We start from the raw sequence: 7,671 nt of genomic DNA on the forward strand, positions 1-7,671 counted from the left end.
CTGGGTTTATAATCATTCAGTACTGGGTTTATAATCATTCAGCACTGGGTTTATAATCATTCAGTACTGGGTTTATAATCATTCAGTACTGGGTTCATCATCATTCAGTACTGGGTTCATCATCATTCAGCACTGGGTTCATCATCATTCAGCACTGGGTTTATCATCATTCAGTACTGGGTTTATAATCATTCAGCACTGGGTTCATCATCATTCAGTACTGGGTTCATCATCATTCAGCACTGGGTTCATCATCATTCAGCACTGGGTTCATCATCATTCAGCACTGGGTTTATCATCATTCAGTACTGGGTTTATAATCATTCAGTACTGGGTTCATCATCATTCAGTACTGGGTTTATAATCATTCAGTACTGGGTTTATCATCATTCAGTACTGGGTTCATCATCATTCAGTACTGGGTTCATCATCATTCAGCACTGGGTTTATCATCATTCAGTACTGGGTTTATAATCATTCAGTACTGGGTTTATAATCATTCAGCACTGGGGTTATAATCATTCAGTACTGGGTTTATCATCATTCAGTACTGGGGTTATAATCATTCAGTACTGGGTTCATCATCATTCAGCACTGGGTTTATCATCATTCAGTACTGGGTTTATAATCATTCAGCACTGGGTTTATAATCATTCAGCACTGGGTTCATCATCATTCAGTACTGGGTTCATCATCATTCAGCACTGGGTTCATCATCATTCAGCACTGGGTTTATCATCATTCAGTACTGGGTTTATAATCATTCAGTACTGGGTTTATAATCATTCAGTACTGGGGTTATAATCATTCAGTACTGGGTTCATCATCATTCAGTACTGGGGTTATAATCATTCAGTACTGGGTTCATCATCATTCAGCACTGGGTTTATCATCATTCAGTACTGGGTTTATAATCATTCAGCACTGGGTTTATAATCATTCAGCACTGGGTTTATAATCATTCAGCACTGGGTTTATAATCATTCAGCACTGGGTTTATAATCATTCAGTACTGGGTTTATAATCATTCAGCACTGGGTTTATAATCATTCAGCACTGGGTTTATAATCATTCAGTACTGGGTTTATAATCATTCAGTACTGGGTTTATAATCATTCAGCACTGGGTTTATAATCATTCAGTACTGGGTTTATAATCATTCAGCACTGGGTTTATAATCATTCAGTACTGGGTTCATCATCATTCAGTACTGGGTTTATAATCATTCAGCACTGGGTTTATAATCATTCAGCACTGGGTTTATAATCATTCAGCACTGGGTTTATAATCATTCAGTACTGGGTTTATAATCATTCAGTACTGGGTTTATAATCATTCAGCACTGGGTTTATAATCATTCAGTACTGGGTTTATAATCATTCAGCACTGGGTTTATAATCATTCAGTACTGGGTTCATCATCATTCAGTACTGGGTTTATAATCATTCAGTACTGGGTTTATAATCATTCAGCACTGGGTTTATAATCATTCAGCACTGGGTTTATAATCATTCAGTACTGGGTTTATAATCATTCAGCACTGGGTTTATAATCATTCAGTACTGGGTTTATAATCATTCAGCACTGGGTTTATAATCATTCAGTACTGGGTTTATAATCATTCAGTACTGGGTTTATAATCATTCAGCACTGGGTTTATCATCATTCAGTACTGGGTTTATAATCATTCAGTACTGGGTTTATCATCATTCAGCACTGGGTTTATCATCATTCAGTACTGGGTTTATAATCATTCAGCACTGGGTTTATCATCATTCAGCACTGGGTTTATAATCATTCAGTACTGGGTTTATCATCATTCAGCACTGGGTTTATAATCATTCAGTACTGGGTTCATCATCATTCAGTACTGGGTTTATAATCATTCAGCACTGGGTTTATCATCATTCAGTACTGGGTTTATAATCATTCAGCACTGGGTTTATCATCATTCAGTACTGGGTTTATAATCATTCAGTACTGGGTTTATCATCATTCAGTACTGGGTTTATAATCATTCAGTACTGGGTTTATCATCATTCAGCACTGGGACAGCTCTTTGTTTAGAATGAATGTCTAATTGCTCCAAACGCATCATGTATGATTGATTTTATCAGTCTGGTATATTTTCACATCCAGGTAATTGATGGGTTGAGTGTGCGGTTTATTCCTGATGTGAGGCGGGCAGTACTGTATTGATTCAGCAGAACAGAGAGCGGCAGATGTTTATCATGTAGGAGCAGCTGAATGTAATATATGTGCATTACAATGAGGGGGTGGAGTGACGGTGTGCAGTTAGAGGAGGTGAACACGTCCTAGATTTTCAGCAGAAAGGTGAGATGTGGCTGGAGAGGTTGAGTGCTGTGATGACACGGGGATGACACGCTGAGGTCAGGAAGGTCACGACGCGCTCTGGAATGACGGATTTCACCCGACTGCAGCGCTCTGTTGTAATTCTCTGTTGTAAAACTTTCTGTTTGTGCAGCGCTTGAGAAAACATCACAGGCATCTATTTTTAATGAGCGGCTCGTCTCGTAGGCTTTTAACCCTTGTTTTGTGGAGAGTGCTCCTCACGCGGAGAGGGTTGGAGAGTTCTGATTGGGTGATATTCTGGACTGGTGGAGAATTATGACGGCCCTGTCGAGGCCGAACGAGACGCTGCCAAAATAAACTACAATGAATTTGTTATTCTCACAGTGAACACAAAGCAGCCAGAGCCCCACCAGCCAAACGCCTTTGGAGGGAAGTGTTGGGCACCCTCCTGGTTGCCATGGAAACAGACTCGGCGAGCGCGTGACTGGAAACGCTGAGAGGGTTTTGAGCGCTCCTCCCCGGCGACTGACGGACGGGGTCGAGCGGTGTGCGAGCGTCCAGATTCCACCGACACACTCCCTCACCGCAGAGGGCCGAGCGAGGTTACACTCCTGCATATGCATGCAGAACCAGGGCGCACGAGTCCGTTACGGCTCCTGAACCCAGAGCAGCAGAACTCCAGGAGCTGGGTCCTCATACGCTGATCCAGCTGGTGCTGTGAAACGGACCTCATCGTTTACAGTACACACACTGTGCATGTTACATTAAAGAGCTCCTACATATGTATATGAGCTCTGTTCTGATTGGCTGCTGTGTTTTATGACTCATTTAAAAAGAAGACCAACCTGAAACACTCCTCATAACTTTACCATGAGTGGGAGGGTCTAAAAGGGGACCTTTAATACCGACATATGTAAATGAGCTCTGTTCTGATTGGCTGCTGTGTTTTATGACTCATTTAAAAAGAAGACCAACCTGAAACACTCCTCATAACTTTACCATGAGTGGGAGGGTCTAAAAGGGGACCTTTAATACTGACATATGTAAATGAGCTCTGTTCTGATTGGCTTGGTGAATGGATAAGTCCAAAAGGACCACGAAAGGCCTTTAAAAACTGATATATGTAAACGAGCTCTGTTCTGATTGGCTGCTGTGTATCATGCTTCACTAAACAGTGGTCTACACTAAAGCACTCCTCATAACTTTACTGTGAGTGGGAGGGTCTAAATACTGACGTATATAAATGAGCTCTATTCTGATTGGCTGCTGTGCATTATGACTTATTTAAAAAGCAGACCATATAACTATACTGTGAGTGGGAGGGTCTAAAAGGAGACCTATGTTAATGAGCTATGTTCTGATTGGCTTGGTGAATGGGTAAGAGGAGAGGTCCTTTAATAGTGATATATGTAAATGAGCTCTGTTCTGATTGGCTGCTCTGCATCAAGCCTCATTCAAGAATAGTCTGCACTGAAATACTCCTTAAACCTTCTCTTTGAGTGGGCGGAGCTTAAAGGGCAAAACGAGGCCTTTAAGACTGACATATGTAAATGACCTCTCTTCTGATTGGCTGCTGTGTATCATGCCTCACTCAGAGGTGGTCTACACTAAAGCACTCCATGCAGTCACTGAATAGTAATCCTTAGGGTTAATAGAGTTAATACTGATATATGTAAATGAGCTCTGTTCTGATTGGCTGCCTGGTCGTTTGCCTCCTGGACTGCTGGCTGGGCGGGCTGGGTATGTTTTGGGCAGTGTTTATGTTCCTCTGTGGAGTTTACTCAGTGTGGGAATGAAGAGCCCACTGTAAGTGCGATCACTCCCACCCTGATCTCTCAGCAGGCCCGTAGGAGGCGCTCCGGGCCTCAGTGTTCTTATCCGGCGCGGCGCTGAAGCCTGATAGCGGGTCAGATAGACGGACGCTGTCAGTGCGAAACGCAGTCTTGTGCTTTGGGTCAGCAGTTACGTTTTATACCGCGTTTGATTATTCCAGCTGAACATCCGAGGAGTCGTGTGTGTGTGTGAGAGTGTGTGTGAGAGTGTGTGTGAGAGTGAGTGTGTGAGTGAGTGTGTGAGTGAGTGTGTGTGAGAGTGAGTGTGTGAGTGAGTGTGTGAGTGAGTGTGTGTGTGTGTGTGTGAGTGAGTGTGTGTGTGTGTGTGTGAGTGAGTGTGTGTGTGTGTGAGTGAGTGTGTGTGTGTGTGTGTGTGTGAGTGTGTGTGTGTGTGTGAGTGTGTGAGAGATAACACAGAGAGAGAGATGAAAGCGAGAGCAGCGGGCTCAGATAGTGGAGCTGTCAGTGTGAAGAACACTTATTTCATTTCAGTCACTGGATGAAGCTGCGTCTCTTATTCAGAGCTGCTGATGATAATCATTCCAGGTGTGGAGGAATCCGAAATCAGTGGACGCCTCTAATCTAACGCTGGACTGAAATGGAGAAGAATGACCTCTATTTACAGTTTCTTTCCCATATTAAGCAAAGAGGTCACAATAATAACCTCCTATCTCCAGAACAGCAGCTTCAGGGCAGGAGGAGAACCCCTCTGATCTTTCAGTGGAAGTCCATGTAAAAGATTTTATTCAGAGTCATTTCCGAGCGTTTCTGTTGGTCCATACTTCATAAGCGTCTGATACATTATGAAGAACAGCTGCAGATTCACATCATGGGTGAAAGTGAAGATCAGCAGAAATGGAGATACGCTGTGGAGCATTTATTCCTATTTGATTCATTTTCTCCATCAAAAAGCAGGGTTCTTCAAGAGGTTCTGCAAACGTTTGGGCACACCTGGTCAGAATATCTGTCACTGTGAATAGCAAAGATTTCTAAAAGACATAAAGGATGACACAGCATGGTCAGTACAGAGTAGCCTTTAGCGAGTACCACAGCCTGTAGCAGCTAGAGTTCTTCCTCCAGTTCTTGTTTGGGGGATTATCCTCCATTCTTCCTGCAGAAGGTTCTAGATCTGTGAGGTTCTTGAGTTGTCTTGCTATTCTATGCCCTCAACACTAGGAGGGTGAAGACTAGCACACGTCTCCTCCGACACATGTGAGGCCAGCCATCGCCTTTTTATTTCCAACTGCTGCTGATGCAGCACCTCTAGGTAGCCCAGCTCCCCAGCCCTGATGCAGCAGCAGTGAGGAGGAAGTGCCATCAACCCACCCCTGAGAGAGCATGGCTGATTGTGCTCCCTCTGACTCCGGCTGCTGATGGCGATGGCAGCATGGCCTGTAAGAGGTGTTATTCTGCAGCCAAACAGCTCTGTTTGATCTCCACGGGCCACCGTTCCAGCCTGCACCAGGCTTGTTTAGACGTTCGTGGTGAGGATGCAGGACAGTAGTAGCAGTTTTCCTCTGATCACTCTTCCATCAAGGTCGTATAACTCTCTCGAAAGGTGGTCACAAGTTTCTTGGTCCTCCAGTTAGTAATGGGATGTTGGCAATCAAACGAGCCTGCAGGAGGCAGCCAGGTTAAACCAACTCGGTGCGATGATGAAGAAAAAAAACTCCCGCCTCCCAGCACCTATTTATGGGAAACTGGGAGCAAAGGCAGAAGGATGCTTGCACAGAGGAGACAAAGAACCCCCAACTGATGCAATGAGAAGATGAAGAGATGAAGAAAACAGGAGCCGATCTGACCAGCCAGTCTTCCTCGCTGACTGCAGACGTACTCAGAAACAAAAACACGCCTCTGGCTTCATTGGGCAGCGAGACAGCGTCTCAAACCCCGCCGCTAGGCCTGGCAGATCTGTGGAAAACACTGTGGATTCTCCACGTCAGTCTTCTGCCATAAATCCCCTTAAAGCCGGCGTTCCAGAAGCTCGGAAGGAGACGGGAGTGCAGAGCCCTTCAGTGCTGGAACCACAAATGGGCTGGCAAAGCATCTCAAAGAGGCTGGGAAGAAGATGACAGCAGACCAGAGGCTCAGCGATAACGTTTCCTCCGCTGTCCTCAGAGATCATTGATCTCGAGCCTAAAAAACGAAGCATGATAAAAAAGGGACGTTCATTCTTCTCCCCGTTTTGTCTCTTGGTTAAAGGTGCGACAAAACAAAATCCAGGAGTGAATTCAGGAGGCCTTACCTGCCCGCCGCAGCCTCGCGCTGAGTAAAAATAAAAAGTCTAAGGACGCTGTTATCCCAGCTCCAATTACAGGCTGTCTCGCTGGAGTTTTTTTAAACCTGCAGCCCTCAGAGTCAAATCAAACGCCGGAGTCTCACCGAGTCTCATAAAGGACAGAGCAGGGGGTCAGGGGGGTGCCGTAATATCTGCCTCAGAGAGAGCTGGAATTGGCTCTGCAGCAGTTACAACCGCCAGAGGTGGCTTAACTGGTCATTAAGTCCTGTCCGATCTGACCTTTGCTCTGGTGGGAGGGTCGTTATTCAGGAGGCCGCGCTGACGTAAAGCCTTTTGACTTTCGATCTTTGTTTTTTTGACTAACAGCAGAACTGTGATGTCCAGAAAAGGATGTTCTAACTCCTCTACCAACAGGCCTAATGAGTGGGGCTAGACTGCTGTAGGCTAAAAGGATGGGGCTAGACTGCTGTAGGCTGAATGGGTGGGGTTAGACTGCTGTAGGCTGAATGGGCGGGGCTAGACTGCTGTAGGCTAAAAGGATGGGGTTAGACTGCTGTAGGCTGAATGGGCGGGGCTAGACTGCTGTAGGCTAAAAGGATGGGGTTAGATTGCTGTAGGCTGAATGGGCGGGGCTAGACTGCTGTAGGCTGAATGGGCGGGGCTAGACTGCTGTAGGCTGAATGGGCGGGGCTAGACTGCTGTAGGCTGAATGGGCTCTTTTTAAAAAGAATACTGAGCTTCTTATTCCTCCTGATCCAGCAGGTCAGCTGCTAAATATCCCGGCAGGCTGAGTCACATCATATGTTCAGCAGGTTGGTGGTTGATGGTTGGGTTCAGTTTGGTTGGATCAGGAGCAGCCTGGGTAATGCTCTTCTTCTGCCAGCTGGGTTCCAGCTTCACTGCAGGATTAAACTGTGACAGGGTCAGAAATAATCCAATCAGGACCAGATCCAGCTGGGACAAATGGCAGTAAGTGATCGGGTCAGAGGGAAACTGCTGGTGATCATGTTGCTACTTAAAAGTGAAAGTCTGCCATAATTGTACTGTAGTGTTGAGATTAACATTCATATCCCTGAAAAATTCAGCTCAAGACCAGCGTCTGCTGATAGCTGGCCTCAGAAGATTGCTATCAATCCAATCCTCACAGCAATGCTCCTTCAATTTCTAGTAGAAAGTCTTCCCAACAAATGCAAGGAAAGAAGACACCGTGCATGAGCAGATGTCCCAATACTTTTGTCCATAAAGTGTTTTATAGGTCAAATCCCAAGCACAGATGCTGCTTCTGGA

Source organism: Salminus brasiliensis, chromosome 8 (assembly GCF_030463535.1).
Source record: "Salminus brasiliensis chromosome 8, fSalBra1.hap2, whole genome shotgun sequence".
Classification (NCBI taxonomy): Eukaryota; Metazoa; Chordata; class Actinopteri; order Characiformes; family Bryconidae; genus Salminus; species Salminus brasiliensis.